General features: G+C 40.1%; 1 long non-coding RNA gene across 1 annotated transcript; it reads left to right on the forward strand.

Moving 5' to 3' along the window:
* Positions 1-6,570: 6,570 nt before the first annotated feature.
* Positions 6,571-17,163, forward strand: LOC137848312 (uncharacterized). The gene is made up of 3 exons (XR_011091273.1): positions 6,571-6,823; positions 13,346-13,460; positions 16,969-17,163. It is a non-coding gene; the product is annotated as an uncharacterized lncRNA (long non-coding RNA).
* The last annotated feature ends 382 nt before the right edge of the window (positions 17,164-17,545 follow it).

A 17,545-nucleotide genomic window follows, 5' to 3' on the forward strand; every position in this document is an offset into this window, starting at 1 on the left:
GAAGGGATATATTCTAGTGGTAGAAAGAAGCAACAATTTTCTCTCTAATGGAAAATGAACTTCAGAGGACTTAGGAAGTCAAAAAGTATAGTTGTTCAAGGGTTCCTCAAACACTGAATGCACTCTAAGTAGATAGGAGAGGCAGGGCAACACTGACTTTACAACATCTGCTTTGAAGTTCCTAGGGTATAACAGTCAGAATAAACAAACAGCCAAAACCCTAGATCCCAGAGGTTAAAAAATAAAAATCAAAAAAAGACTCACCACTTCTTTTACTTACAGAAAAACAACAATACTACAGTGCTAAGATGTCAGAGGGGCTGATGATTGCTGCTACTGAAATTGTGTTAAAGCATGTTCCACCTTTCCCTCTGTAGGCACAGATGAGTGACAGCAGTACAATTTTAGTAAATCACTCCTGAGACAATGCCAAAGAGGCAGGTAAAAGCACTTGTGCAGACACTTAACATAAACTTACTTATGATGGTTGCTTAAAATAGGACTCCTAAATGCCTGGTCATTATCAGTGTGGTCCTGATTTGCCACAAGTGAGAGAGCTACTCAGTGGTTTTGCAAAGCAAGCTATTTTTAACCCCTGTATACACTCTTATAAGACTAGAATCATGGACTCGTAGCATATCCCATGTTGGAAGGGACCAATAAGGATCCACAAGTCCAACAAGGACCAACAAGTCCAACTCCTGGCTTGACCCAGGAACACCCAAAAAACAAACTTTATGTCTGACAGTGCTGCTCAAATGCTTCTTGAACTCCGTCAGGGTTGGTGCTGTGACCATTGCCCAGGGGAGCCTGTTCCAGTGCCTGACACCCTCTTGTTGGAGACTAATTTAAGATATCTTGCAAGTGTTTTACAAGTTACTTGTAAAACCTTACTGGTTTTACAAGTCTCTACTGTTCTTTTCTAACCAAATGATCTGGGTATTTCAATCCCTAGAGCTCTTGTTTCAAAAGCTCTAGTCTAAAAATTTCTTATCCAGGTGTAAGCAGAAGGGTCTGTCAGTTTATAAGTTAGTGAAGTCCTTAAGGGTAGACAGACAAAATCTCCTTCAGGGAAAGAAAGAGAGGTGAGGAACAACCTGTCAGTAAATAGGCTGTTATCACTAACTCAGGTGATTTAAACTAAAATGCTCTTAGGATGCCACTGACATCGAAAACCTAAAGGAAACAGATATCCTTATGTGAACAGATTTCGAATGGTCTGGTGATTTATTTTGTAAAGTATATATACTTTATTTCCAAAATGTAGATGGCATTGTGCTCATATGATGTTATAGGCCAGCAGACATGAGGCATATAACTCTGCCATATACCTGCTCTGTACCAGTGTACTTTGCCTAATTTCACTTATTTTCATCTTTCAAATTTTTGAACCAAGGCTGCAAGTAACTGACTAAATAACAACCTGGAGATTAAAAAAAAATTAATAATCTTTATAAGGTGAAAGTATGGTTGTTGCTGGGCAACCAGTAAAAGTAAATAGCACTCCTTACATCTGTGTGCATGTTTGTCTCTAGACAGCAGTTGCATGTTGACATTAAGTAAAATTCAGAAACCTGAATATCCTTTTAGCCTCTTTCCTAAAAATGAGCTGAAACACCAGAGATGCTGAACACAATTTGCAAATTCTAATATCCCAATATTCTTACCAATGCTGGTGTTTCTGCTTCCAGTTAGACTGTGATAAATGGAGATCTAAGTGTTTATTCTCATCTGTTTCCACTCCTGTTTAGAAGACAGTTTTTAATACCTGTGAAATATATTTTATTTATTATTATTATTACTTTTTTCTTCAATAAAAGCAGTCAAGTGGCAGCCCTAAACATTGTCAAAGAACCCAGTTCAAAATTCTATAATTCACTGGCCTGCTTGACTCAAGATGTTGTATAATCTTGGGAATCCACTTGTCATCCAGTCTGTACTGACATTTTGGATTGCCACAACCCATGTGGCTCCAGACCGTAACTCTAGTCTGGAATACACAGTTGCTGTTACTGCACTGACTTAGCAGTGCACAAGACAATTTGTCCTTCAGGCAGGATACTTTACACTTTATAAAACACCAGATTATACCTGCTAACTCCTGCTCAGCAACTGTAGTACCTGGATGATGTCTCTGTCCGTCCTAAGATGCTTGTTAATGATGTGCACATCTATACATGAGCTAACATGTTGAGCAGTCTTTTTGCAAATTGGCTCCTTGATAAGATTCAAAATAGTCTAGCATGCATTGAAGGTCAATGCTTAAAGCTTGCCCTTCTTTATGGTCTGTGCTAGCAGATAAGAAATTAAGGCATGGAAATGTTCTGTGACTTGCTAGAGATCACAGTGCAGGCTAAGGATACCACCATTCATCCCTTGGTCAGCAAGACAATTGCCTGTGCTGATAGACACTGAAATTCTGCATAGCTTCAGCACTCGAAAACTGGAACACTTGAAAGTTTATTCTTCCAGTCTAGTCAACAGAAGTCTGTTGACTGGGTGTTCCTAGATTTTGTACCTATTACAGCTTCACTTTCTTTCTTGTCATTTTATTTTTCAAAATTAACTGGTACCTTTAATATTGAAAATGTTCTGTGAACTCATGTTCACATATTCTGGATCAACAGCACACTTTCAGGTCTCACTAATATGTTTAAAATATGAATGCACTATTCCAGGCCACTGAAGTTGCATTGTTTCTCAATTCACTATAATGCCTGTGAGACTGGAAGTAGGAACATCTCAAATGAGTAATGAAAATGTTATCCCATTCATACACTGTCCCTACATACTTAAGAACACAGAGCTTCTTAAATATTTGGTAGCAGGTTAAATTAAACAACTAGAAGAAAATACGTTACATAGCCTTTTGACCATTTAGCTACAGTGCTGGGTTGGAGGAAGTGCAATGTGCCTACAAATATTAATGAATGTGTCAATTAGATATTAAAGAATAAAGAAAGCAAATTACTCTTCTAATCAAAATAAAGCTGAACAAATCAGTCACTTTTCCAAAATACTGCATAAAGTTTCTTGCAGAGATGTTCCCTGAAAGCTAGTTCAAAACTTTGTACTTCCTTACTTCTTAGAAGATGAATAACAGCAAAAGAAAAATGTTCAAAATCATGTAAGCCATTGAACCAATTACTTGGCACTAGTCAGACTTTCTAGAGAACAACTAAGGACTGCATTCAAAAATCTAGAAAAAACTGTCAGGAATCTACAGTCTTGCTGCAATCAGCTGATTTCCAGAACTGCTTTCTTGGTGTCCTGGTGTACTGGGTCTGGTTGGGATGGAGTTAACTTTCCCCACAGCATCCCATATAGTTTGTGCTCTGCACTTGTAGCTAGAATAGCACTGATGGCACACCAATGTTTTTTCTGATGCTGAGAAGTGTTGACACAGCATCAAAACTCTCTCAAGGGCCCCTCAGGGGCCAGCTGGCTGGGGTTGGGCAAGAGGTGGGGAGGGTACATCACCAGAGGAGCTGCCCTAGACTGACATAAAGGATAAGGATATTCTATGCCATATGGTGTCACACTCAGCAGTAAAAGCTGGGAAGGGGAAGAAATGGGGTGGGACTCTCATCACAGAGATGTCTGTCCTCCCAAATATCCACTACATGTATTGAGGCCCTGCTTCCCAAGATGTGCTCAAAGATTACTTGTTGATGGGAAGTAGAGAATAATCATTTTGTCACTTTCTTGGCTTCCACAAAACCTTTGTTTGTCTTTTGTTTGTTTGTTTTGTTGTTGTTTTCCTCTTTCATTTCCCCTTAATTAAATTATCCTGATCCCAACCTGTGACCCTGAAGGGAAAGAAAAAGAAAATTTTCTTTCCCATCATACTTTCCTCCCCCCTCTCCCTTTGAAGATGGGGAATGAGAGATCAGTTGTGGTGGAGTTTACCGGTCCATCAGGGTGAAACCACCACACTTAGGCAGCGTTTTTGCTGACAGAATGATAGCTAAAACAGTCAAATGTAAATAATGAAACCTATATCTGATAAGAGACCTATAACCTGCAGTTACTCAGTTACCAGGAGTAAGTGGCAGCTGTAACAATCTATAACTGCCACCTGCTGGTTACAAACAAAAGTTTATTCTTTGTCATAAAACATTTAATTTAAATCCATATATAATCATAGGAGATGTCGCTTTTTTTCAGGTATTGGATTTAGTTCAGTAAAAATTAATACACAATTATTTGAAATGAAAATTAGACTATTACTGATGACGTTGGTTTTGTAGACAAATGTCTGCATCACAACCAACATACCTGCAGCTAAAGGGTTGTGGAGAAGAGCTCCAGCAGAAATGTAGAAATATGATCAATTCCTCGCTGTCCCAGAGCTACAGCATCACTTCAGGTTAAAAATGAGACAAGGTTGTGAAAAATGCTTCCATCTCAACACTGTTACCTACTGGAAAAAAGAGAGAGGGAGAGAGAGACAGTTACCAGTCAGCAAACATTTCTCAGCTGGTTTTACTAGGCTTGAAAATGTATTTCATCTTCAGTTTCAACAAGCTGTCCTGTAATCGAGGGTAAGGTTCTTATCCAGATTCCTAGCTAATACTCTTTGCTTTCATATTTCTCATCCTCACAGCATGGTGGCAGCCACAGAAGACAGAGTGTGCAGTGGAAGCCCAGAGCACTTTTTTTTTTTTTTCGGGGGGGGGGGGGAAGGAGGTGGAAGGGGGCGGCTGCTCTTTACTAATTTGCTCAGGCTGGCTCTTCTAAGCATCCATTTAAGACGTTTAACATCCGTTTAACACCAGCAGATGGCAGATTTGCATAACACATTGGCTGCCCCCTGCTCCCCCCCGGCTCCCTGAAGGAAGATGGCGGCCTAGGGCCACCCGGGAAGATGGCGGCGGGCAGCCTGAGGGAATGGCCGGGCAGCCAGGGTGTGCTGCCAGGGCTACCTCCTGCCAGAGGGGAGGCTGGAGGAGGCAGGCAGTGAGGGTCAGAGGACGTCTACCTGCCGGAGACCGGGGAGGAAGACACAAGTAGTTGGCACTTGGCAGCCACTTGGGGGACATCTACAGGGTTGACCTTCATGTTGTCTGCAGTGTGGCTGCTGCAGGCTCTCCAAAATGGGTCCCCCCACTCCACCATCCTGATGCCTTATTGAGTGGACAGCACTTGCGTTTCTGGGGATTTTCAGCTGTTGGGTGGCGTTGTTTCCACCTGTCCTCCATCCTGCCTTCCCCTTCTGGCCTCCGGGGTGCAGACAGCTGCTCCTGCTGCTTTCCCCACCTACCCCATGTGACAGAGAACTGCTGTTTGCCTCAGAGTATAAAGAGCTGGATGAGGTGCAGGGAAGAAAAAGGAAAAACAACAATCAAACAAACAAACAAAAAATCATTTTAGACACTCAGGTGTCCCCAGTTTCTACTTCTTTGAAGACCAGTGTTCAGTGCTATGCCTCGTGGTTGCCTCCTCCACTCACTGTGGAAGCATTCAGGTGATCACTGTGGCCAAAACCGTTCAAGTATTGACCAGCGGATCGAGGCTAACACTAGAAAACCTGTAGCCCTGTTGTGATTTCCTTGCTACTTTGGTGTTTTGCAGCTTAATTCATAGTGTGAAAGCAAAATTCAGTCAGTACTCAGGTAGGTCTGTAAGCTGTGTGTCCGCATCTCATGGAAAAGGGAAAAACATTTTTTCTTTTTTCTTTTTCCCCTCCTCTATTTGATCTCCGTTGAAAGACAAGCTGATAGAGCTTACATGAGCCAAATGCTTACTGGTTATTATCACACAATAAAATTTCCTCATGCAAAAAATGCATACTGTGTGATGCGGTCTAACTTGCTGAGAGCTTTTTCAGAAAAAAAAAAAAAGCCATAGGTTCAGAAGTTTTCTTTTTTCTTGGAATTTCTGGAGCATTAGCAGCTGTGGCAGTTCCAGTAGACTAAACCAAGTAGAAACAAATACTAAACCGGGAACATGCACTTCACAGGATACAAATATAGGTCCAGTACCAAACATAAGTAACTTATCCCAGATGGCGTTGCTGAACTGAAGTAAGACAACATGACAAAAACATCAGTGTCTTCTATCCAGTTCTATTATAAACACATTTTTTAACTAGCACACCCATTAGGGAGTCATTTGGCCCTCTTTTTCTGACCTTCTTCCATAAAAATGTCCCGAAAGAGAGGTAGAATTGCTTATTAAAGCAGAGATCTCAAACACAATTCTTAAATTTCTCTGGTTTTGCCATGGCAGCATATTGGTAATGTCATCTGCATAGGTGACCCATACTCATCCTGTGGTGGAACAGGCTGCTTCAGTGGCATAGTTCCCTTAAATTAGGATAGTGTTTTCCTGTTGATGCTGAGAGGATAAAATGGTGAGTTGGATTTCATATTTAAGACTATCACACTGAAATGGTGTGAATATATAGCCCGGAAAAAAAATGCTATTAAAGTGAATAATAGTCTCTAATTAGCAGTACTGATCTATTTAAAATTGTATACTAGTCAGTAGTGTGATTGCTCAGGATGGTTAAAGGCTGCTAATTGTTTTTAGATGCTTCTACTCACTCTGATTTCTGTTGCAGAGTAACCTGGAACGTCTCAAGGCAGACCTGCAGGCTGTAGTACAGGGTGAAGAAGATCAGGTATATGATCAGAAGATGAGGTATATTGGGGTCCTTCACAGGTGTACACACCTGTGGAGAGTCTGTTAAGTAATGGCTGCATGACTCTGCTGATTGTGTGGTACAAAGAAAACTCACCTAAAGCAAGTGCAGGAGAGTACTGGGGCTTGACATGAAACTGCAGAGCTTTTTCAGCACCTTGAAAATACTTAATTAGACGTAAGTTTTGCAGCTTTTAATACTCCTTTCTGAATTTGCAATCATTACATTTTCATTTTCTGTATTTCCCGTGATTTATTGATAATGTACATTACTTCTTAAATTTGTAGGAATAGCTAAGCTATATGTTGTAAATATGTGCACTGGAAGGCATTAATGGTTAGAGAAATACTAAGAAAATGATCTTTTTCTTATTTGGAAGTAGTTCGTATAAGGTCCTTATACATGTTTTGGAGCATGATTATCAATGAAGGAAAGCGACTTAAGCAGCTATGGAAACACAGCTGCTGTATTGACATTTCTGTTAGCCATCCACGCAACAAATGGTTTCTGACTTTACACTCCTTTAGCATTGCTCAAATTTTATTATACCACAATCTCAGTTCTTACTTAACTTCAGATATGTGACTAATATGAGTAGTGTTAAGTACAGAAATGTATAGCGCTGCCTATTAAGCTCTTTGAAGATTAATAGAATTAATTATAGGAGAACAAAGAAATTGTTCTGTGCCAGTTTAAAACAAAGAACTAACTGCCTGTCTAGTAACCTGCCTTTTCTTTTGCCAAATGTTTGTCACTGGAGATGTAAGATAAATGTAAAATATAAAGAACTGCATGCTGTGTACGATCGTGCATATGTACTACACTCCTGCTTGAAAGTCAGATAACATACTTGGAGGATAGTGAGCTTGCTGCCTGACTAATGAAAAGTGGAAGAAACTCTGTTTAGAAATAAATCACTTACATATTTTAGTACATAGCATCGGATAGAGCAAAACACTTCTAAGTGTGGTAAAGTTTGTAGAAAAATCTAATTTTTCTGTTTGGTATAATTAAATATGTGACAATAGCTTCCTATGATGTCATTCATAAACGTATGAAATTTCAGCTAGATTTAGTTTATGATTTCTCACTTTAAAAAATGTGAAAATCACTACTGGACAAAATACTCCAGAAGTTTTCCAATGGGAATGCTTTAAAATGCATTTGTTGGATAGCTGCTAACCCACTACTGCATTCCATAATTAAATTACGTGTATGCTGGTGAATTATCCTTGTGCCCTATTTAAGGGCAAAAAGCATTCCCATTTTCATGACTATAGCCCTGTTTGGGCCAAGTTAACTGTGTCAGTTCATTTCATATGTGCCAGTAAGTAGCTGTTAAGTAATGGCAGCTTTCAGTTCCTGCTGAGCGAGGCTGAATTTAGCCTGTCACCTTAGAAATCACAGGGCAAAAGTAACACCATTAAAAATGCTGCTTTTAATTTGCTCAAAAAACTTTTTCAAAAAGTTAAGGTTTTGTGACCAATTGTCCGGTTAATTATTTCTAGAAAATGCTTGCATTTATGTTTGCATTAGACATGCATGAGTCTGTGCAGATATGTATTCAAAAAGTTGAGTTACCAATCCAAACACCGTTAAGAAATAAATAATAATAATAATAAAAGTGTTCATATAATGAGTTTTTTGGGTGTGAGTGTTTTGACAATTTTGTCACACTAAACAATGTGTTGGGGTTGATCCTGTGAGATTCTGCAAGCAGAACTGTTACACATATCAAAAGGAAGTCATACGTGGTCACAGTCTTTTAGATGTGTGCATAAAAATTAGTATGTGCAGTCTCTTTCCTTCTACAGTTAGTCCATTGTTTGCTCTTCAGCTTCCCACCCTTTGCCTAGAAGGGCAGGAGAGAAGAAAAGTCTTGAATTGATAGGCATTTGGAGCACGCTATGAGTCACAACCTTTTGAAGAGTGTCTGAAGTAGCAGACACGAATACATGACAGATAGAACAAAGGTTCTGGATTTTCTCCTGGGTACTGAGTTGAGCACTTCAGGAAAAATACATATTCACTGTCCTCCTGAGCTTTGCACTGAATAACAGCTACCAGCAAGTTATTCTGAAACCATTCTGAAGATTTGTGGCTTATTTTAAAAGAGGGATTAGAGTATTTAGGGGTGTTCTTTACACACCCATGAGTATTATAAAAGTAGCGCAGTCATTAAGTTACTTGAGTAGTGAATTTCTGTATCTTGCATGTTAAATTAATTCTGTTTTTCTCCAGGATGTGGCAGCCTTGGAAACTCTGATTTCAATTTTGAACTGTAAAATGTAAACAGGTTTTTGATTTCAGCTTGGTAGTATGTTTGACAGAACCACATCATTTTGTTTAATTCAAATTCATTGCACAGTGCTTGGCTAAAATAACTCTGCCATAGCAAGCTTCACTAAATTACCTTGCCTTTCCTTCTGGGTTGCACAGGGAGCACAGGAGTGACTCTGAGGACAGATTTGTTTTCCTCCTGCCTGCAGGAAACATGGGCTGCAAGCTATCTGGCCTCCTGAGATGAGAACAGTCAGGAGATGAGCTGGGAAGAACGCAACCTTTGTGCTAGACCGCTTAGTGCAGAACAATTTCAACCGTGCCTGCCATCAGGTCAGGCTGCCATTCAGTTTAGAAAAGTGAGGAGTTTCTGTTTTATGGCTGTGTGATGCCCTGTCTCTTCACCTGACTTAGTGGTACACAGCTGTACTGCACTGTGAAGATATTCTAAGAAAATATTCTGTCTTTGAGCTGTTCCCATGTGTCTCCCATATCATGACAGAGAGCACAGAACAGAGTGACTACATTTTGACCCTTCCTAGCTAAGGCAGGACTTGCATTTAGTATGTTAAACAGTTTTCAAGAAAAACAGACTGGATTTCGTAGTGATCCAGTTTGGAGGTCCAGTATGTGGGGGACAAAAGATGGATTGTGCTCTGGCACAGAATCCTGCCATGTCACTGAGTGGCTTCTCAAGCTCAGTTTGTCAGCTGCATCACTTTGCTGATAATGCACAGTGATCTCCTGTAACTTCCATGGTTTTCTAAGCTGCAGCCTTCTGAACTGTAACCTTACAACCCTCAGAAATACAGTAAAATTTCAAACAGTGAACATGCAAGACATTTATTCATCATAAAATGAGTAACAGAACCAACCCTTTACATTATAAAATAGGTACTTTCTGGAGAATTGTATTAAAAAAAAAAAAAAAAAAGGCACTATCCTGAATAGCCACGAGAAATCTGTCCAATATTGTCTCAAAAATACAAACTCTCAGATTTATTTGCTTGAAATTACAAGTTTAAGAGGTGAAAACAAACAAACAAAAAGTTATTTACTAAGGGTTGTTTTTTTGTTTGTTTGTTTGTTTGTTTGTTTTCTGAAGGATTAGCCAAGTCCTGAAGTAGGTCCCACAGCTCTAAAAAGATACAACCTGGGGTTTAACTTTAATATAGGTTTTTATTTGCTTTTAAGTAAGAGTCCAGACAAAGCCATGCTCACCTGTAACAAGAGACAGTTAAGGGAATGACAATGGAAGAAAAGAAAAAAAAAAAAAAAAAAAAAAAGAAAAGCATTGCAAAACAAAACCTTGCTTTGCTCTTATCAACTGTGTGTCCCCCTGATGAATTTTGGGTACAACTTCTGGACCTCTGCAGCACACGGTTTTGCTACAAGAGTAGGATTCAATCTTTCCGTGTTGATAATTTCTGTAACTCCGTCTGGAAATATATATTAAAGTTGAAGATATTTTTCAGAAAGATTGTAAACTGTATAAATAATAGGGACTGCAGCATCTGGCGTGAATAACAGAGATTTCAGAGCTCATGGCATCTTTTTAATTGCCTGCTTTATGTAGAAGTCTACATACTCCAGTAGGATTACAGGTTGTCTGTTAAATTCAGTTTCATGACAGCTCTCCATTCCACTAATCCTTGTAAATTTATCTCAGGAATACACATTTTAGATATTAATGAACACCACTTCAGACAACAACAAAATACGTTCTCTTGAAAACACTTGTTTCTTGAATCCTTGTGGAGACCTACATCTTTCTAACAAAAAGTAGAAGACTATATAATTTAGAAGACAATACATTTTGACAAATATAGGAGACAAAGATGTATTTGAATGTTTGAATCTAAGGAACAAAATCCTGTATTTATAAATATCTTATCTTCTTAAGCCACCAACCACATCCTGTTAAAATCTACTTTTGTCACTCTATACTTTCTGGTGTGGGATGAGGGGAGATACCAAAACATGAAGTAGACATGCTGTTTAGTGTTTATTTGCCTTCTGAGCTAAGGAGCATTTACTTGCCTGTCAGTGTTATGTACTTTTAAATTCACTGCAAAGAACATCTGGAGGAAGTTGGAACTGGCTGATCTTTAAGGTCCCTTCCAACCCAAGCCATTCCACGATTCTGTAAGAGGGCACAAACCTTCATAGGTGCCTGCTTGATCAGACAATGAGATAAGGAACTTCAAACTGTCAAAGGAGTGAGAGATAGAAGCTAAACTAGCATCTAAATTAAAGAGGATATTGTGTTCAGAAGGACCAGAGGACACTTGGGCACTTGATTTAAAAATACATGGTTTTAAACAGACAGGACAGACAAAGGGACTGGAGGCCACTTGCATGAAAGCACTCGCATCCAAATTTTCCAAGACTGACTTTGTTTTGACAAGCTATGCCAAAAGAATGTGTTGTAAACATGAAGACATCTGGTCTCATGTTTGAATGATATTTAATACAGTGGAATTTATAATCCTGAAAACTGTTCAAATGTGAAAAGAAAAGAAAAAAAAAATAACATTTACTCTGTTCTGTTGTTTTTCTAATTAAATAAAAAATTAATCTCTGTCTGAAGGAGGTGTGAGTGCTTGAGGAAAAACAGGAAGAGATAAAACATACACAGATGAAGTGGGCCTTGTAACCTTCTGCCCACTGGCAACTGCATTATCTGCTATAATATAGTCTGAGTCTAAGCCATTTTCTTGGAATGTACTCGGGGCTATAGCGTTCTTTCTTTTCTTATGGAAATAAATGGGAATGCTCTATGTTACTGAGCTGGATCAGATGTGAGCCACTGTGCAAGTGCTTCTTTAAAAAAAAAGAGCAGACATATAGAGGGGGGTGTTTCAAGCTGTGACAAGTCTCATCTTGTAAACTGTGCTCTCCCATCATTCTCTAGCTCAACAGAACCATCCAGTTTTATACTGTTTTGCAAGCAGGATAAAGTGATAATTATTTCTCAGTATTGGTTTAAGGCTGGGCTATTATGGGATTTGAGAACTGTTGTAAAGACAGGAATGCCAATGAGGTTTACAGTGTTTATTTTTGTGAGTTATTTAATTTTATTTGCATTGCTCCTTCAGTAAAGATCCTGGTTGAGCAATGTGTGTACATTCGTGAATGTACAAGCATACAAGCATTGAGGAATCAGAATTTCAAATATACACTCTTGGGAGGTTTACCGTAAGATATACGCCTAAAAAGTCACAATTTGGGGACAAAGTTGTTAAAAATAAAAGAAAACAAACACACTGCTAAGTCCATGATGCAGGTAATGGTCTGCAGAAGCTTTTACACTCATGGTGTTGAGCCTGGCTGAGTTCTGCAGCATCCAAAAGATGATGCTGTGGATGGATGGACAAGTCCCTATCAACACCTGCTGATCCTCTGCTTCGGTCACCCACCATTGCCAAGAAGGTGAAGGCATTACCTTGAATGAACTGCTTTCCTACAGTCCCAGGACAGAGTGGCAGGAGACAGCAGAGGAAGTTCAGTCTGACACAGAGCATGCATGTACACATCTGAGCATGTTCAACCTCTTATTCATTGTGGACCAAAGAAAAGCTCTCCCCAGAGCTATTGCTGCTAGCATACTTATTGAGGAACTGCTTCGCTTGCCTGCTGCGCACAGTATTTGACGGCTTGAATTCAACTGCAAAGCCACGTATTTTGGCCAGCTGTGTTCCCTGCTTAATACCGCTACCATTTGCAATTAAGTCCTGCATAAACAAGCCTATGCCTGTTCCTTTCTTTCCTATCAGTGCCCTCACAACATATTATTTCCTGGTTCTCTTGTCTGCTCTTTTTTTTTTTTTTTTTTTTTTTTTCTGAGGGAAAGGAGGCTTCGGATTGTATCTTGCAATGCAAAGAATCTACTGCATGCCAAACATATTCTTGACTGCTCCCTTTTGTCTCTGTCAGTGCAGAGACAAGAGCTTCAAAGAAATTTAAGAAAAAAATGGATTACATGTTCCCATGGCCACAAAATCACTGAATGTGTAGAGCTTTCTTCTTCAGTCTTCTCTACAACTGTGAAGGTGGTAGTCCCTGAGTCCTTGGCTCCTTTTGAGAGGAGTGGAGTATGATTTCCCTCTTTATTTACTGTGTTTTGCCCTTGCAATGTAAACCTCTTCTTCAGGTTATTTCACTGACTGTGAAGTTATCATACGAAGAGATAACAAGTTTGCATATGCTAAAATTAAGAAAAACTGATTCTCCACAACACTGTGTATTCTGTCACAAATAATGTGCTAAAAGTATTTTTCCTGTTGTACCTCATACTCAAAACGTTCCTTGGAATATTAATAGCACATATGCATAACTCAAAGGTAATCCGTTCCTCGTAGCATAGCACAAAGAAGAAAGCTCAGGGACTGTATTGTCTTATGCTGAACACTTTTGCAGGTAAACAACAAAACAGAACATGGCATAAGTGTGAGTTAAGGACAGGACTACCAGCTCAACGAATCTTCTCACACAGAAGGAGATTACTGCAGAAAGCCAGATGACCGATGACCTGGTATGTGAACCTGTACAGAACCTGAGCACTTCCTTATTTCTTCTGCAGCAAATGACATTGTCAAGTGCCAAAACTGAATCACAAATAGTTGAAACTTTGTGCATTCTTCTTAGGAACAAGTCACAGTCTTTAATCTAGTCTTAGCTGGCAAAGTGTGTCTAAGTTTCTTAACCAAAGAGATGCATCAGGAATCTGTTTTGTACAGCTACATTTCTAAGAAAACACAGAATACAAACGTGCCCTCGTTGTAAAACCACTGGGTGCCAGTGTTGTATTATCATGGCAGTATCATTTTCCTGCATTTCTCTCCTGTATGAATTGTTGCTGTCTACCTTCAGCAATGGCAATGACATCAAGTCCTTCCAGGTAGTGTTTTGTACCTTGCATCTGAAAAAGCTCTGTAATACTAAGCAGGGAGTCCCTTCATGTTTGCTTTGCATGAACGTCTGGAGTTTTTAGGAGCTTCCCTTTTTAACCCCACTGTTTCTGTAAAGTCTCCTTAATAACTAGCATATGAGAGGACCACTAATAAATATAAACACTGCTTTCCCATGCTGCACACCCTGAGGGAGGTGCTCCCACCAGGTAGAGGGGATTCTTGCAGCCACATAGGGTAGGATAGCTAGGGTGGCCCTGTGCCACCTTACTTTCCAAAGCAAAGTGCCCAGATGGCTGCAGCCAGGCTGCCATTCGTCTCAGGGGATTGCTGTCCACTGTGAGGTACTTGAGAGGCAGCCTGTTATTACTTGCCATTGCCTACTGTTTGTTTTCTTCATCACCTACTACAGCTTTCTGCTTCAATGCTTGTACTACATAATCTTACAAGACCTTCTTACAATTAAACATTGATTTTTGTTGATTTTTTTTTTTTTTAAACACATGCCAGAGTGCCTGTAAAATGGTACCACAACTGAAGTTTCTGTGACATGAAGCTGATACCATCTCTTTGGCTCTGGATTGGAGAATGATGTTTAAAGGTTGCGGTGTTTATATTCAGTGTTGTATTTTTTCCATATGTCGTCAGTCTTGCCAGGAAAGAGTTCTGCTAGTTTATTAACATAGGGAGTGGATTCAGTTCAAGAGCTCTGTGGTCTCACACTTTAGCTGGTCTGCGTGTCATTCTTTTGGATGCTGTTCCATTAAATTATTGCCTAAGAATATTGCTGATGTTGAACACTCTGAAGTTTTTAAGAAAGTGGTGGATATAGATAATAAAAGAAGTTCCACTGGTACAGCATACCTGAATGTGTAGTTGGCAATTAAATTTGATTTTAAGGGACAGCAATGGTTTGTTTGTTTGTTTGTTTTGCTAATGGACAGCAAGCAGTAACTAATGTATTCAATGACACCAAGAATGTGAGAAGGCTGTTTCTTATTATTTTTTAGGTCATCAAAAGATCTAGATCTATTTTTATTTTTTTTTCTGGTCTTGCCCAAAGTCCTGGGTACCAGATCTCTTGTGCAAGACAGTTTAGTATGTAGGGTGAGAAAATAAATAGAACACCCTAGAAACACAATGTTTAATTAAAATAGATGTTCTCCTGGGCATCATGCAGGGCAGTGCAATGCACAGCATGTCACTAAATTTTTAGAACTATAGCTTTTCTTGTTGTAAGTGTAAATAATGAATTTATGCCCCTCCTCTGTTGAATCCTTCTGTTTTGCAAATATATGCAGCCTCATTCCTATTCATCTAGACATTTTAGCTCATAAACTTTCCACTCTGAGTATTTACTATTTGGTATGCAGTTATATCAAGTGCATAATCTTATTTTTGGGTAAAATATAAGATGAAAATTACCATGGTGAGTCAAGTCAGGCCATCACAGAAGAAAGTCCCTATATTTAGAAGGAAATCAGTGAACAGTGAGGAGAGAGATAAACACCTAGTTGAACTGGCGCATATCTAAGGATGCAACTTAGCTATAGCCTGCACTCTTACCGTAAAAGAGTGCATGAAGAAATCAGGTACTTTTATTTATTTTTAATTTCTGGACAAAATATATAATCATTTCCAACTTTTGTGTATGAATATGTGTGTGTGTGCTATCTATTTATTTATTTCCTTGAAATTCTTTATTCAAATTTGCCTGCGATCATGGCTGTTTCAGGGACATATACCCTGAATACATTCACAGATTGCCTCCTGTGAGCTTAGCTGAAAGGACAAAAAGTGTGTTCGTGGGGGATTCCTGCAGACACGACTAACCACAGACTTTTGGATGCTTGCTCTCATTTCCCTCCTCGTCAGCCACATCTAGTGTATGATGTCCTGCCAGACCCACACCGGTGATCATTCTGTTTCTAGTTTTATGCCACCCTTGCCTCCCTCATCTTGGAAGTCAGAGTTCAACCCACCTTGCTTGTGACCAGTGGTATGCCATGTGTGAGTCTCATTTTCCCCTGCCACCAGTAGCGACGTGCTTTAATCTCCTCCCGGACAGCAGCCTACTTGCCAAACGTTTCTCACAATGGTGGCTCCATGCCCAGGGCCCCATATGGCTGAACACTTGCTTTCCAAGCTGTTGCCCAGGAGCACCTGCAGGAATAGCACGACTTCTTTAAGCAGTGGTGAGGGTGCCTGAAAGCTCAGCCACATGCCGGGGATGGTCAGACTCGCTGGCTGCAACGCTCCTGCCAAGGCACCTGCAGAAATATGCCATCTGCTTCCCCCTGCAGCCTTGGATTTGTGTTATGTCAGAGGCATGACAGATAGCTCGCCCAGCTGCTGCTGCCCGGTGCTGCAGGATGTGGCAGGGCGAAGGCTTCTCTGTGGTCATTGTCAAGTCCTGCCGCAGAGCTGCCAGGAGAGGGGCAGCAGTGGCGAGGTGTTACAGAGCAGGGATCCCAAACTCTCTGCTCCTGGGCACGTGCTCAAGTCCACCCAGAGAACATTTAAAATTAAACATATGGATGACAGGGAGAGCAAGAGAGGAGCAGCAGCTCAGCAAAGACCTGAACACCGCTTTTGGAGATGATGTTAAAAAGTCTGCGTGTTTGTGCATCAGAAGTGACGGGAATCTTTATTTGTATCTGCAGTACTGATTGCTCAAATGCAAAAGCAGAAGCAGTTGTGAAGTAGGATCAGTGAATACCTTTATAGTCAAGAAACAGATACTGACTTTTTTTTCTCCCTCTTGCATAAACAGAAATGTCCCAAAACTATATTTGCGTAAAACTTAACCATACTGAAATTCCTCTGGATACTATGAAACTGTACCATGCTGCTCTTTGCATTATGAACAGAGAACACCTTGAGGTCTGAAATAACAATCCTATGACTATAAGGTGAGAAGAAGGAAATTCATTCCAGTTCCTACAAAAATCCAGTGGTTTGTTTCCAAGCTGGTAATGGGAATAAGTTGGGTAAAGAATGTGATCTGGTGAAAAGCAAGTATGGATGCAAATGCAGTTGTAATATTAAGCTATTTACTTTATGCTATTGACTCTAAGTATTGTTCTCACTGATGACCTAAACCTGTATGTCTTTTTTCTTTTTGTTTCCCAGCTCTGGATGATTCATTCTCTGGCTGAAGAGCTTATTGCTGTGGGATGGGTGATACTGGATCAAACTGTTAGGAGATAATTTGGTTGCTGATGTAGCAGGACTTGCCCTTGAGCCTGTGTTGTGCTGAAGACCAGCTTGCTGGACAGCAGCATCTTTGGACAGGTTCCACTAGGAAATTCTGGTAGCAGGTGAAGGTGTTTTCACAGAATCACAGAATCACAGAATTTCTAGGTTGGAAGAGACCTCAAGATCATCGAGTCCAACCTCTGACCTAACGCTAACAGTCCCCACTAAACCATATCCCTAAGCTCTACATCTAAACGTCTTTTGAAGACTTCCAGGGATGGTGACTCCACCACCTCCCTGGGCAGCCCGTTCCAGTACCTAACAACCCTTTCAGTAAAGAAATTCTTCCTAACATCTAACCTAAAACTCCCCTGGCGTAACTTTAGCCCATTCCCCCTCGTCCTGTCACCAGGCACATGGGAGAACAGGCCAACCCCCACCTCGCTACAGCCTCCTTTAATGTACTTATACAGAGCAATAAGGTCACCCCTGAGCCTCCTCTTCTCTAGGC

Source organism: Anas acuta, chromosome Z, assembly GCF_963932015.1.
Source record: "Anas acuta chromosome Z, bAnaAcu1.1, whole genome shotgun sequence".
In the NCBI taxonomy this organism is placed as follows: Eukaryota; Metazoa; Chordata; class Aves; order Anseriformes; family Anatidae; genus Anas; species Anas acuta.